This window comes from Oryx dammah, unplaced genomic scaffold (assembly GCF_014754425.2).
Source record: "Oryx dammah isolate SB20612 unplaced genomic scaffold, SCBI_Odam_1.1 HiC_scaffold_2, whole genome shotgun sequence".
NCBI lineage: Eukaryota > Metazoa > Chordata > Mammalia > Artiodactyla > Bovidae > Oryx > Oryx dammah.
Genome location: NW_024070186.1, coordinates 41,250,835 through 41,267,524, shown reverse-complemented (window position 1 = coordinate 41,267,524; position 16,690 = coordinate 41,250,835).

Here is a 16,690-nt window from a genome sequence, read left to right as displayed (position 1 = left end):
ATACAAGTAAAATATGACATTTTATGGTAATTTTCATGCTGTCTTATAATTACTGTTCAAGTCTCAAAACTAAAATAAATAGATACATAAAATATACTGTTTCCTCATTTTAAAGATAAACTCTAAATTTACTCATGCTAAATTCAGTGAAAGCTGGCAAAAACCAGTCCTCTTCCAGTGTGTATAGATAAAGCACTAGGTAGGTTTCACATTTAGCCTGAATACTCTCCTTCTGGGGTCCATGAAATAACTCCGTGGTATGCTAAGTTGCTCTGTCATATCTGACTCTTTGCGACCCCATGGACTATAATCAGTCAGGCTCCTCTGTCCTTGGGATTCTCCAGGCAAGAATACTGGAGTGGGTTGCCATTTTCTTCTTCAGGGAATCCTCCTGACCCAGGGATCAAATCCATATCTGCTGCTTGGCAAGTGGATTCTTTACCACTGAGCCCACCTGGGAAGCCCCTACACCCTCTTAATAATTTTTTCAATTTTGCCTGAAGTACTTTATGAGAATCTCAGTTACTTGCATCCAAATGACCCCAGACTTGAAGTACTGCAGTCTTAAGTAGCTCATTAGATAACCACACCACTTTCTTTTCTAATCAATATCTAATGGAAGTAAGTAGAAACACCTAGGGTAACGGTACCAACCTCAGGAAGGTTATGGAAGGACTTAGGTGACTGCAGCCATGAAATTAAAAGACGCTTACTCCTTGGAAGGAAACTTATGACCAACCTAGATAGCATATTCAAAAGCAGAGACAGTGCTTTGCCAACAAAGGTCCGTCTAGTCAAAGCTACGGTTTTTCCAGTGGTCATGTATGGATGTGAGAGTTGGACTGTGAAGAAAGCTGAGTACTGAAGAATTGATGCTTTTGAACTGTGGTGTTGGAGAAGACTCTTGAGATCCAACCAGTCCTTTCTAAAGGAGATCAGCCCTGGGATTTCTTTGGAAGGAATGATGCTAAAGCTGAAACTCCAGTACTTTGGCCACCTCATGCGAAGAGTTGACTCATTGGAAAAGACTCTGATGCTGGGAAGGATTGGAGGCAGGAAGAAAAGGGGATGACAGAGGATGAGATGGCTGGATGGCATCACCGACTTGATGGACGTGAGTTTCTCTGGGAGTTGGTGATGAACAGGGAGGCCTGGCGTGCTGCAATTCATGGGGTCGCAAAAAGTCGGACACGACTGAGCGACTGAACTGAACTGAAGGTCAAAATGTGGGAAAACATAAGGTTCAAGTGATAACTCAGTCATACTGACAGCAAATAATCATTATCAACTCAGCAATGCAGGAGGGCAGGCATACCCTAATTTGCCACTGGCAGACCCCACTAACAATTCCCAGGAAATAAAAATAGAATCTGGGTAATAAAGTCTAACCTTCTTTATCTTTTCCTTTGTGCTTCATCTTGTTTCGTTTGTTCATAGAGTGTTGTGTACAGAGACCTTTCCTGGTGAACTTCAGGCCAGAGTTCCTAGTGTGAAAGAGCTTCGCCAGACACTTCAGCTCATCCAGCAAGGGCAGAAATGCTGCACAAGATACACTCTATTTAGGATGGGCAGCAGGTCTGATGTGTGCAGAGACGCTGCGCTCAACACTAGGAGAGAGATCTGGAGCATGAGCTTTGCAGCTACACCCACCTCACAGAAACTGCCCCCCACCCCGCCACCCACCCCCCCACCCCACCAACCCAGAGCCAACTGCGGAAGCGACCCTAGTGGAGCAGCCCCACCCGCAGCCTGTCTGGGAAGAGCCTGGGCTCTATAGCTCCAGCTGGTGCCTCTTCATTCTTTGACGTAAAAATAAAGATTTCCTTTGTTTTGGAGGCAACTTACCTTTGTCCTATTGGCTTAAACAACACTGGGCAGGAGGACTCTTGTTGGAGACCAACTTGGGTGGGTCAGTAACAAGCCCTGTCAAGCATTATTGCTGATATATATCTTACAGCCCATATATTATTTTACATGTATTATCTTCCTTATAAGACTATGACCCTCGAAGGACATAGTTCCTAATTCATATTTTCCAATCAATCAGTGTGGAATCTTGCTATTTAGTATTTAGATGGCACTAGTGGTAAAGCACCCTTCTGCTAATGTGGGTTAGACATAAGAGGTGCGGGTTCCATCCCTGGGTCTGGAAGATCCCCTGGAAAAGGGCATGTAAACTCTCTCCAGTATTTTTGCCTGGAGAATCCCATGGACAGGGCAGGCTGGCGGGCTACAGTCCACGGGGTCACAAAAAGTCGGACACGAATGAAGTGACTTAGTATGCATGCAAGCATGTACTTAGTAGATTTTTGTCAAAAGAGGGAAAATAATAGAAGGTTACAATTACTCTCATTGGAAATTCTGATAGTCAGGGATAGCTTATTTGAAAACAAAGGGAATATACCTTAAAAGAAGTGATTGTCTGAGATGTCACCTCGTAGGTAGAATGAAGGTGAAAGTCACTCAGTCATGCGACTCCATGCATTGTAGCCCACCAGGCTCCTCTCTCCACGGAATTCCTCAGATAGACTAGTGATTCTCAGTCAGGACTAGTTTGTCCCTTAGAGGTAGTTAGTAATGCCTGGTGACATTTTTGTTTATCACAACTGGGGTAAGGGATGCTACAATATCTTTAGTGGTTACAGGCCAGGGGATGCTGTTAAACATTCTACAGTGCCTAGAACAACCCTTTCTCAACTTTTCACAGCAAATAATTACTTGGTTCAAAATGTCAGTAGTACCAAGGTTGAGGAATACTAAACTAACTTTCCCCCTGATCAAAGACTTTTTTTTCTTGCTGACTGGAGTAGGAAGAACACCTCTGGACTTCAGTTACTAACACCAACAACTGGTGCCAGAGGTAGTATTTGTCCCACTGTAGCAATTCTCCTCTTATTTCAATAGGTAATAGGACATCTTAAGTTTTCTCTGGACCCTCAATTACTAACTAGAGACTACAGCTCTTATCCTCTCTTGTAGGCAAGATTGAGGAAGCAAGATTAAATTCTAGCCAATGGAAATGAGTAGAAATGATGTGTACTTCATGTCCTTAAAAAGGAAGATCTTTGCACTCTTCATTCTTTCTTTCCTGCAAATTATAACATGGATGTGGAGAGGATGAATGATATTTGTCTATGTAGATATGGATAAAATTACAGGAAGGGAATTCCTCAGTGGTCCAGTGGTTAGGACTCAGTGCTTTCATTGCTATGGCCTGGGTTCAATCCGTGGTTGGGGATCCAATATCCTGAAAGTCTCTTGGTGTGGCCAAAAAAAAAAAAAAAAAAAAGAGTGGTGGACAATAGAAACCTGGTCTTATGGAGCAAAGTCACCTACCTACTTTATCCTGCCTGTTTCCTGCTGGCCAGTCACACAAGAAAAAAGGCAAACTGCTTTTTGCTTCAAACAGCGCTGTTTGAACATTTTATAAAGGCAATTCTGTTTTTGTGCTAATACAAACCAGATACAGTTTTTAATGTTCTACATGATGACTGGGAGTGAGTAGCACTAGCCACATGGTTTAGAAAGCTGTAGACAGGACTGGTTAAAACTGATAAATACATAATATTGGTAGCCAGAAGGCAAGAGACCACATCTCAAAAGACCATACTATTTGCATGCAGTGGAATTTGTAGCAGTCAGTTGACTCAGGGATCACACCAACTGTGAAACACAGTAGATGTTGAAGTTGCTGTGATTTTCAAGCTGAAGGATTTATTTGGTTGGCCTGAAAGTTCATTCAGGGTTTTCCATAAGATGTTACAGAAAATCCCGAATGAACTTTTGGGCCAACCCAATAGAATGTGTATTGATTTTTCCTCCTGTATTGGTATTATATTTAATTTTTTTGTTTATAAGCTTTAGAGGTGTGATTAAGTTTTATAACCACCCTACTCCAGTACTCTTGCCTGGAAAACCCCATGGATGGAGGAGCCTGGTGGGCTACAGTCCATGGGGTCGCTAAGAGTTGGACACAACCGAGCAACTTCACTTTCACTTTTCACTTTCATGCATTGGAGAAGGAAATGACAACCTACTCCCAGGGACGGGGGAGCCTAGTCGGCTGCCGTCTATGGGGTCGCACAGAGTTGGACATGACTGAAGCGACTTAGCAGCAGCAGCAGCAGCAGCAGCAGCAGTAGGAAAAAAAAAATTCAGCTTCCTGGGACAAAATTCTATGGAAAGGAGTTGGACAGTTAACTCTTATTATAAACACTAGCTATCTTAAGAGTAATGCAGATGCCTTATTTAGGAATTTGAGCAAAAGATGGAGAGTAGATAAAACAAGTACTTTTTAGCTACCAAGTGCCTGATAATCTGCTTTATTCCTTTTGTTGTGGGACATAATTTCGGGGAAAAAAATCGTTTTTTCCTCCTGCATGTTGTGGTTACTGCCCCTATTTCCACCTATCAAATAAGTAGCTTTCATCATTTTGAAGAAGGACGCATGCAGCTGAGAAGGCAAAAATCAATTGAGTTCCTGAAGAGATATGTTAAAACTCCTCTGAACCAGGAATTTTGAAACCAAGACTTTCATGAGCCAAGTTTTTGAGATCACAAAGTATTTTTAAGCTACAAAAGGCTAAGCCTCTGGAGACTGTTGAATATGGAGTCTTGAGGATAAAGTTAGGGGTGGAGAGGAGCTTGCTAAGAAAAAAGTATTTTCCCACGCTAAAGGAGATGAAGTTTAATAAGTGACTGGGGTGAGTATTATCTGAGGGGAAGGAGCTAGAGTATGGAAACTGGGGGTGACTGAAACAGCACATGGCACCCTATTGTCAGCCCAACTAAGATTTGGATGGGGCAAATGCAGACCACAGGGAGGCTTGGATCAGAGCAGACAAATTTTCCTTGATACCCAAGAGAGTTTAAACCTCAAAGGCGTCCTCTCAGTGCACCTGTTCCCAACCCAAATCATCATCATCATCTAGCAATAGAAGGGTAGAATCAGAGACATTTCATCAGAAATGGTCACAGATACACTATGCCAAGCCTCTCACTAATTTAGACTAACACAGGCAAGTTTTCAAAAGATTTCTGTGTTCTTGAGAAGAGATAGAAGAGAGTTGCCTGGGAATCTGGACTGTCCTTACAAGTGGGATACGCAGAATGTGAAGTGATCTTAGACATGGCAGAGGGAGAGTCAATGGGGATGTGGATTTACAGCAGTGGGTATAAGTGGGCTAGGGATGGATGAACAAGTAGCAGTAGGCCCCAGCATAGGTCTAAAAGGATGTGAAGAAAAGAAGTGGGTGCATCTGCCCTTCAACATATACCAATATATACTAAATCTCTTCCCCAAAATAATCTACATCAAAACTGTGAAGAAAAAGAGCAGAAAGCAATGAAAACAACCTGGAATTGACTATTTACCCCCAAAGAAATGAAGAAAAGTCTCATAGCCTTCTACATAAATATGCAGTGACCTCCAGAGAAGGGAGGTGAGAAATCATTCAATGATCCACAAACTCTTGCCTAGTTATGAGGATGTTTTCAAGAAATGGATTCTGAACAAAAACAGTAGTTTTGAAAATCTAAGTGTTAAAAATGGACAAGTAAACAGAAAAGTAAATACTTTTTGAACAGGACATAGAGAAGTAAATGTGGTCGGACGCATTTGGAAGACATCTGAAACTTCCCAGCCCCTCCCCAAATATCCTGATGCCCCAGTCATGGAATACAGGTATTTATTGCCACAGAAGGGGGGTTAGATAGAGTTGGAAATAAATTGTCAATTAGTCCCTACATATGATTAAAAAATCTAATTGCACAAGTAAGAATAATGGAAGCCAGAGTTTACTAGTACAGAAGTCAGAGTTATAAGAAGTAAAAGATATCAAAGGAGCAATTTTTTGCAAGAAAAAAAATGAAGATTTAAGGATAGTTTTCTCAATCAAAAGGGAAAGAAGTTCAACCTGTGCTAAGAGGGAGAGTCTTATAGGACACAGGGCTGGACTTTAGAGGTTTATGTTATCTGAGAATGGGAGTTTTCAGCTTTCCTCCCCACCTGCACTGATTCCAGATCTCTGTGGAATGAATAAAGCCAAACAGAATCAGTGCCACTAGAATGATATAAACATACTCTGGGTGGTCGGGCTCACAAAAACAACCAGAGCTTATATAGAGTCAGGTGTCAAGTTGAATGAAAACACTGAAACATCTGTGAGGAAATTTTAATTATGACACTTTCAAAGGTACAAAACCTCCATAAACAGAAAAGACACCTGTATAGCTTCCTTCAAAATTACCAAATTTTTAAAAAAATTGTCTTATTTTAATTGAATTTTTTAAGAAATTAAATGTAATTCAACTACACCCCTCTTTTCCCCGCATTCCATTCTTAAAAACACTGTTTGCCTGAGCATAACGAATCCCAAGTCAAAAGACAAAGAAAAAAGACTAGAGTTCAGGAGCCAAGCTTGGAGCCTATACCTGAGACTGGGCTTGAGTCTGGGTCTAGTGATACTGAACCTGGGTCTAAGAGGTCTAGGTCTGGGTCTAGGACTGGGTCTGGGCCTGGTCCCAGGTCTTAGGGTGGACTTGCGTTGGGAGAGACTGGCACTGGGACCGGGACCAGTGATCGGGCGGGACAAGGCCTAATCCTGAGCCTGGGCTTGGGACTGTGCCTCATTCTGCAATATATCTGGGCCTAGATTTAAGTTGGAAATGGGGCTGGATCTGAAGCTGGGCTGGGGCTGAAAAATGTTTATCTGTAAGAGGAAGTTGGGGCTGCTGCAGAGCTACAGAGACTTTGCTCTTGGTTAGTAGATATCAGGAGTATATCTAGACTTGCTCTGATAAGGTCATCAGTGACTAAGAATTTCTCATCAACAAACTCACTAACCCGTTTCAGACTCAGACTTTCCTTTAATCCAGAAATCTTGCTATCTGAATTCAGACAAAAGTTTGTCAGAAGAACAAAAGTGAAAATACAGCTTTAGTTAAGCAGAATCTTAACAGTTTGCAGTTAGAAGACATTCAGGAGTCTTAGCTCTTTTAAATCTTAAACAAGTTTCAGTTATTCATATTTTATGTTTTAAACTAGTTTTTTTATATTTTAATAAAACATGTTACCTTTGATTGTTGTCAATATTGGTTTTGAAATTAAGCATTCCTATAATTTTCTAAAATCTTGTGGATCTATGATTTTATAAAAATGGGTTATGCATTATAGTCATTCATGTTGGAGATGGTACAGCTTGCCTTGGGAACAACAGTTTGAATTCCACTCTGCCTTAACTTAACTTTGAATGTCTCAGTTACTCTTAGAACCCCACTTTTGACATAACAGCATTGCCTCGTGGGGTTTTTAGTGGTCCATAAGCTAGTAAAAACAATGTACAGAATAGAGAATAGACAAGTCATACTCAGTAAGTATCCATTTCCTTCACAGGCACCACCCTCCATGAGGCTTCACTATTGGAATACTCTCCTGAGGAACACAAACTACTTTGGACAACTCAGTGTTTTGAGTCGTGCAAAAGTGGTTATGAACAACTTAGAGACTGTAAAATACCCCACACTAAGTTGCTAAAGTGTAAGTTACTATCCCACGCTGGATTCAATTGGCTTCTTATGTTTTTTAATGGGTAAGAGAAAGTAACCATTATGGGTTTCCATGATGTCTGGCACTTAGAACTCATTTACTCAATTTTCATAGTCAGCTGAAAAGGTGTGTTATTATCCCTACTCAATATACAGTATGTGAGAGTTGGACCTTAAAGAAGGCTGAGCACTGAAGAATTGATGCTTTCGAATTGTGTTGCTAGAGAAGACTTTTGAGAGTCTCTTGGACTGCAAGGAGATCAAACCAGTTAATCCTAAAGGAAATCAATCCTAAATATTCATAGAGAGGATGAGATGGTTAGATAGCATCACTGACTGAACAGACACGATTTTGAGCCAACTCCAGGAGATAGTGGAGGACAGGGGAGTCCGGCATGCTGCAGTCCATGGGGTTGCAAAGAGTCGGACATGACTTAACGACTGAACAACAACCACCATCTGAAGAATATGAGCCTGAGAAAGATTTAGTCACTTGCCCCTAGCTATGTAGGTATTCCTGACTGAGCCAGGATCTGAAGTCGAGACCTTCTAAGCCTGCGTAGGAACCCCCTGACCTATCCCTGCTTTCTGAGTGTGTGGGCGCTTTACAGAGGTGACAGTGCTCTCTGACTCACAGTCAAGTGCTTGCCTTTCGTTTCTGAGCTTTACTAGGTTCTTCTGACCCTTGACTTTCTTTCAATATTATGATTTAGCTTCTTTTGTCTTGAGTATGAGCCCCATGTCTGTGATTCACTGTTAGATCTTCTCTCTGTTGGGTGCCTAGGGGAAGAGCTTTTCCTTTTTTGGAAGTTCAATGCATGAAGCAGGGCACTTAAAGCCATTGCTCTGGGATAACGCAGAGGGATGGGGTGGTGAGGGAGGTGGGAGAGAGGTTCAGGATGAGGGAACACATGTGCACCCATGGGTCATTCATGTCGATGTATGGCAAAAACCATCACAATATTGTAATTATCCTCCTATTAAAATAAATTAATAAAAAATAGAGTTTTTAATGTATGTAAAAATTGATTTAATTTGGACATATTCAATGATGTAGAAATTAAGACATATTATATATAAATTAAGAAAAACTTCAACAAATTCTTGATTTTCATGAGAGTCTGTGTGCATATGTTATTTAAGATAAATCACAAATCCCAAGGCAATATTTTTTTATCCCCATCTAGTATAATACACTGCCACCTATGCCAGTCTGTGTTTTTAAAGAATGCAAATTAAATATAATATTGGAGTATGGCATTTTCAAGGAAGGAAAATTTGTTGTTAAAACATCATATAATTTAAATTTCATTTGTGTTTCACTTTGAATAGTATTGCCTGTGATATTGCTTCATCTAGAAGCACAGATGGTGAAAAATATGCTTATATATTCTCATTTTTTATATTCCTTATCTATTTCATTCATAATCTTTGGCACTGTCAGCTAACACAGTTTTATTTACTGAGATTCTAAAATTTCTGTAGAAATGACCTGTTCAATTGGTCTGAGTAAACAAGTCCAGGAAATTTAGAGTCGTGAGGAAATCATTAGTCACAACCTTGACGAGTTAATGTAGTGAAGAAAATCAAGAAGAAATATTCTGCTAACCACTGATTATTACTTAACATCAGTTTCTGGTGAAAGGCAAAAATACTAAAAGGTGAAACAGAAAGCCTTATCAGCACTACTCCTGATTAACATGCTCATCATGGCTGACTTAGGGTTGATTGTTGTCCTGGCCACCAGGGTCTCTGCAAGAACTCATCAGTACCTTGCCCTCTAGAGTTACACTAGGAAAGAAATGAAAACTCTGCTATTTTGTTAGTGTTTTTGTTTGTTTGTTTTTTACCTGTTTTTTTTTTCTTCATTAATTGCAACATCAGAACAGTAGACTTAACTAAGCATTGGCTATTAAAAACCAATTGTTAAACAATGATGAAAAGAAAAAATGAGGATTTCCCTGTCGGTCCATGGTTAAGACTCTGTGCTTCCAATGCAAGGTTTGATCTCTGGTCTGGGAACTAAAATCCCATATGCCATGCAGCCAAGAAAAGGAAAACTGAGTGGAGAGATTTTGCAATATCATTAAATCTTAAGGTAGCAGTAAAAAGGAATTTTGTAGTCAGAGCCAGATTATATATAATAAATTATCTAAATACTAACCTGTTATAAATTCTGTGGTCTTAGGAATATAAAATAAGAAATTAACTCATGCCTAAAATCTTATGCCACCTTTGTTTCCCCTTCAGGTTAGAGTTTTGAACTCTAATCAATTGAATATCTCTTCTTGAGAGGTAATGTTGCCCAGAAATTGGTAAGTTTCTTAAAAGTTTCTTAAAAGAGAACTAGAGCAAGATGCTAGGAGTGATCCCATGAGGCAGAATCATTGTTCAAGATTTTATGTGTTGATTGGCTTGGTGGTTGCCAGTTCGCCAAACAAGCATGGATAAACATCGGAAGTAGGTTTACCTAGAACAGAGGAAACAAAATAGAGTTGGACCACACCAGAAGAAAATAATGACATGAAATAGGTAGACCACCGCTGCCTTAAATGATATAGACAGGACAGTATTTAAGGACAAGACTTTGGAAATTATACATGCCGGGGCTCAAATCCTTCATCCATCAACCATTCGTAGAGACAAAATACATAACTATGCTATGATTCAGACTCCTTAGCTATATCTGCCAGGATTGTGGATAAGATTAGAGAAGATAAGCATCATGAACATAGTATAGGGCTTAGCTCTACAAACAGAATATAATTGGTGTTGGTAGCTAATATTAATTCTATTATTATCATCATCGCCTCCATTGCATGGCTGGAGTACAGATTCTGGAGCCAGATAATTAGGTTCAAACCCTTTCATCATCATTTACTGACTCAGTAATTCTTGATAGAATATGTACCTTTCATGTGCCTTGATGTCTTCAGTTGTAAAAAGAAGATAATTTCTATCTTGTGAATTTGTTAAGAGGATTCAGTGATTTAACACACTTGGGCTATTAGAATCACTAGATTGTATAAATAGTAAGCACTCTGTTAGTTGATATTCCATGTATATAATTTTAAATGGTATAGAGAAATTCTGAGTGAGAGATCAGTGACAATTTGAACATAAGAGAAGGTGCTTTTTAGCATGAGGAAAATGATTTTTTCTTTTTTGTATGACTGTCTAAACTAAGTTCCGGTGCCTAAAGGTTAGGATTAATTTTTTTTCTAGGCCTCTGTTATGCTTGGAGGAGTACCTGTAATCATCAAATCTACAAGTAGGAGAAAACCTAGTGGTTATCCTAGCCCATCTAAGACATGTACACTCTTTACAGTATTAATACTTCCAAAAACACATGGCATAGCCAATGAAGGTGAACACATTACTTTTCAAGGCAACTAATTTTCAGACAATCATAGGAAAGAAAGTTTGCTCTTCTCTGGAACTGAATCTCAATTCCCTTCCAATGACCAGACAAGCCCAGCCCTAGAAATCATCACAGACTAAATATAGTTTCTCTTCCTTATGACAATTATTCAAATACTTGTAAATAGCATCCATATCAACTCCTCTCCCCACTCATTAGCCTGTTTCCCTTTTCTTGAACAAAGTACCTTCCACTGTTCTTTGTATAAAAGCAGCATGAACCCCTTTGGAATCAGACTGAGTGGATCTCAAATTTCCAAGTGCTTAACTTGGGTGGTTTAGTAGATCATTCTTAAATGATTCATAGGAATGGAAGTGGTAATACCTAACTTTAAAAATGGCATTAAGAATTAAATGTATGAGTATGTACATAACACTAGACACAACATAAGTGTTCAAGAATAACAATACCTGTGTTGATAATTATTATTGTAAACAGAATATTTCTCCTGCTATTTTTGGCCTTCTTTGAGGACAGTGTTCAATGTGTCAACATGTGGAAGAGAGAAAACAATTACTTTCCTGTTTTGTACTGTTCCTAAATTTGGTTTAATCTTAATTTTTAAGCTTAAAGTGTCACAGAGACATTTGAATTCCCTCCTAAGGAATCCATTTGGTGAAAGTCGCAGAGTGCTTATTATGCGTCACTCACTGTGTTAAGTGCATTAGGTACACCATGCTCTGTCTCCAATACAATAATTCTATGTGGCAAAAGGTCATTACTATCCTCATTTTATATCAACAGAAAAGCAAACTGAGATTTAGTGTTATGACTGGGATTGACTGGGCTTCCCTGATAGCTCAGCTGGTAAAGAATCCGCCTACAATGCAGGAGATCCTAGTTTGATTTCTGGGTTGGGAAGGTCTGCTAGAGAAGGGATAGGCTACCCACTCCAGGATTCTGGCCTAGAGAATTCCACAGATTGTATAGTCCATGGGGTCCCAAAGAGTTGGAGACGACTGGGTGACTTTCACTTTCACTTTGAGGTTGACTATATATATTAATATGTATAAAGTATATAACTAAAGAGAACTTGATGTATAGCACAGGGAACTCTATTTGGTGTTCTTTGGTGACCTAAATTGGAAGGAAACCCCATAAAATGAGGGATATATATATATATATATATATATATATATATATAAAGGAATATATATATATGGATATAGGTGATTCATTTTGCTCTAGAAATTGACACAGCAGTGTAAAGAAACTATGTGCATGCGTGCTCAGTTGTGTCTGACTCTTTGCAACTCCATAGACTGTAGTCCGCCGGGCTCCACTGTCCATGCAATTTTCCAGGTGAGAATACTGGAGTGGGTTGATACTTCCTTCTACAGAGGATCTTCCCAAACCAGAGATCCAACTCACATCTCCTGCATTGGCAGGTGGGTTCTTTACCACTGCACTACATAGGAGGCCCAGAAAGCAATTATGTGTGTGTTTTCAGTCGCTAAATCATGTCCCATTCTGTGCAACCCCATGGACTGCAGCAAGCCATGCTTCCCTGTCCTTCACTATCTCCTGGAGTTTGCTCAGATCCATGTCCATTGAGTCAGTGATGCTATCTAACCATCTCATCCTCTGCCACCCACTTTTCCTCCTGTCTTCAATCCTTCCCAGCATTAGGATCTTTTTCAATGAGTCGGCTCTTTCCATCAGCTGGCCAAAGTATTGGAGCTTCAGCTTCAGCATCAGTCCTTCCAATGAATATTCAGGGTTTTGTTTCCTTAGGATTGACTGGTTTGATCTCCTTGCAACTATAATCCAATTAAAAAAATAAGGTTGTGGAAATTCACATCCTGGTAAGTAGCAATTACCCAAGTTTCTCTGATATAGCATATTGCACAAGGGGTCCACAGTCAGATGTGGATTTGCTGGAACAATTCATGGTCTTATGAATTTTTTTGAAATCAATCAACTGAAGCCATTTTCTAGGATAAAGTCCTACCCTGATGGGGAACTTAGAATTCAAAATGAGAAAGACAGTGTCAATGGGAATAAAGGAAAGAGAAGATTCCAAATAAGTGGAATGGGTGGGACAGAGGGCAAAACCAGGAGATCTCAGGAAGTATGTAACAAATTTTTAATTTAGAAAGAACAGAGAAGAATGGGCTCCAGAGTTGGAGTGCTGGGAGACTGAAGGGTCCAAAATGGCTCTATTCACATGGTTTGTTGCCATTTGCAAGGGCCTTGGCTGAGACTTTCACCAGGAATCTCGATCTTGTCCAGATGGGTTTATTGACAAGGCTTCTTGGACTTCCTCAAACCTCATGGCTGAGTTCCAAGGCAAAAGTGGAAAGCAGAAGCTAACAGTTCTCTTACATCTGGGGCACAGAAATTCCAGGAAATCACTTTCCCTGGTCAAAGCAGTTACAACAATAACCAGATTCAAAGTGTGGGGAAGTAATCCAGCTGTCAATGGGAGGGTACCACATTCATTATGTGAGAAAAGAACTGATGGGAGCCATCGCTGGAAACTATTTACTATACATGCTTATATTAAAAATGCAAAGAATGAAGCTAAAAGTGTATCTATCTGTTGATATAACTATTCTGAGAGCAGGCTTCCCAGGTGGCTCAGTGGGTAAAGAATCCACCTACAATGCAGGAGATGTAGGCTCTCCTGTCCATGGTGGGTTGCTATGCCCTCCTCCAGGGGGATCTTTCTGACCCAGGGACTGAACCTGTGTCTCTTATGTCTCCTGCACTGGTAGATAGGTTCTTAACCACTAGTGCCACCTGTGAAGCCCATACATATTATACATTTATTATATATATACACACACATACTTATTGTATGTATAGATATATATGTATATACTGTGAAGAAAGTTGAGCACCAAAGAATTGATGCTTTTGAACTGTGGTGTTGGAGAAGACTCGTGAGAGTCCCTTGGACTGCAAGGAGATCCAACCAGTCCATTCTAAAGGAGATCAGCCCTGGGTGTTCTTTGGAAGGAATGATGCTAAAGCTGAAACTACAGTACTTTGGCCACCTCATGTGAACAGTTGACTCTTTGGAAAAGACTCTGATGCTGGGAGGGATTGGGGGCAGGAGGAAAAGGGAACAACGGAGAATGAGATGGCTGGATGGCATCACTGACTCAATGGACGTGAGTTTGAGTGAACTCCGGGAGATGGTGATGGACAGGGAGGCCTGGAGTGCTGCGATTCATGGGGTCGCAAAGAGTCAGACATGACTGAGTGACTGAACTGAACTGAACCTTATACACTTTATGGTATATATCACATTTTTGGCAGAACTGAAAATTTTAAAACTGGATATTTGGCATTCAGTTATAATAATTAAGCATTTAAGCAATAATTGCATCTAAATTTCAAATCTCAACACATATTTCTTGCTCTTTCCCCCAAATTAATGCATTGTCTGGGCAGTTCTTCCTCTGACTGTGACTTGTGTTTAAATGTGGTCCATGAATACCTCAGTCTCCCTAGATTGCATATTCTTCTAATGACAGATAACAGGAGCACAGAGGTCAGACTTAATCACTATATAGTCTTTGCTGGTGTTATGAGCACTAATATTTCAAGCTATTCTCATGGTCAAGTTCATTTATCTACAAGTGAGGACATAATCTCTGTCCACAGGGGTGAAACTGTAAAGTCACATGGTGAAGGTCATAAATGGGTAAGTCTATAATAAAGTAAAAGTGAAGGTATGAGCACAGTAATCCATTCTACCATATACTTATGACTATTTTAAAAACAAGACGCGGGGATGACCCAGAGAGATGTTGTGGGGAGGGGGGGTGGGAGGGGGGTTCAGGTTTGGGAATGCATGTACACCCGTGGTGGATTCATGTCAATGTATGGCAAAACCAATACAGAATTGTAAAGTAAAATAAAAAATAAATAAATTTAAAAAAAAAGAAAGAAAAAAAAACAAGTTTTTATATCTTAGAGATAAATATTAGCATTTATGGAGTAAATGGTATGATATGATATCTGGCATTTATTTGATATGATAAAGGTGATAAAGGGGAGGGTCCTTATGAAACAAAGTCTTCCATAAATTGATGACCATTGTAGTTACGTGATGCGAACACTGGGAGTTCATTTTACTATTGTTTTTACTCCAAAATAAGTTAAAAATTTCAGAGTAACTGAAAAACAAATATTCAATGCCCTTCATCATTATTTGTAGATCACAGAATCATGAATAAATATTTGCTAAACATCCTTGGCAGAGAAGGCAATGGCACCCCACTCCAGTACTCTTGCCTGGAAAATCCCATGGACAGAGGAGCCTGGTAGGCTGCAGTCCATGGGGTCGCTAGGAGTCGGACACGACTGAGCGACTTCACTTTCCCTTTTCACTATCATGCATTGGAGAAGGAAATGGCAACCCACTCCAGTATTCTTGCCTGGAGGATCCCAGGGACGGGGGAGCCTGGTAGGCTGCCATCTATGGGATCACACAGAGGCGGACATGACTGAAGTGACTTAGCAGCAGCAGCAGCAAACATCCTTAGAAATACAAATAGTTTTAGATACCATCTTAAGGAAGGAGGATTTCTTAAAAAGGAAGTAATTTTGAACTGTGAAAGCCCAGATAACAAACGAAGTATGTTTGTTCTTTCTGATATACTTAGAACATAAATGATTATTGTTTCTCATTAAGCCATTTCAGTTCTATAGATATATCCACAATCATTTCTTTAGTGATTATTCAGTGATTCAGCAAAGAATGATCACTTGTCTTTTCAACATATCAACATTACTGGATGCAATAAAAAATAAAGTTCTAATCCCCTTTTCTATACTTAATTCTATAGAAGCTATTTAGCTCATTTTATTTATTTAAATTTCAAAATATGTTATTTACAACTTATAAGGTACTTTAAATTTATAAAAGCCCTTTAGGTATCACTTTCTGATATTCATCATTACTCTACAAAAGCCCACTAAACCTTCCAAAATATGTAAAAACAGAGATGAACAAAAAATTTTAGTTTTATAAACAATGCTTTTCCTAATTACTAGGCAAACATTTAAAACTGATATTTCCTCCCAACTCATTAAGTCTGTATCATAATTCCTTCAGTTCAGTTCAGTTCAGTAGCTCCATCATGTCCAACTCTGTGACCCCATGGACTGCAGCTCGCCAGGCCTCCCTGTCCATCACCAAATCCCGGAGTTTACCCAAACTCATGTCCATTGAGTCAGTAATGCCACCCAACCATCTCATCCTCTGTCATCTACTTCTCCTCCCACCTTCAATCTTTCACAGCATCAGGGTCTTTTCAGATGAGTTAGTTGTTCACATCAGGTGGCCAAAGTATTGGAGTTTCAGCTTCAACATCAGTCCTTCCAATGAACACTCAGGACTGATCTCCTTTAGGATGGACTGGTTGGAACTTCTTGCAGTCCAAGGGACTCTCAAGAGTCTTCTCTAATACCACAGTTCAAAAGCATCAATTCTTCTGCATTCAACTTTCTTTATAGTCCAACTCTCATATCCATACATGACTACTGGAAAAACCATAACCTTGACTAGATGGACCTTTGTTGGCAAAGTAATGTCTGCTTTTTAATATTCTATCGAGGTTGGTATATCTATCTAACTAATTATAGTTATCTAACTTAGATAACTAGTTAGATAGTATATGCTATCTAACTTTCCTTCCAAGGTTTAAGTGTCTTTTAATTTCATGGTTGCAGTCACCATCTGCAGTGATTTTGGAGCCCCCCAAAATAAAG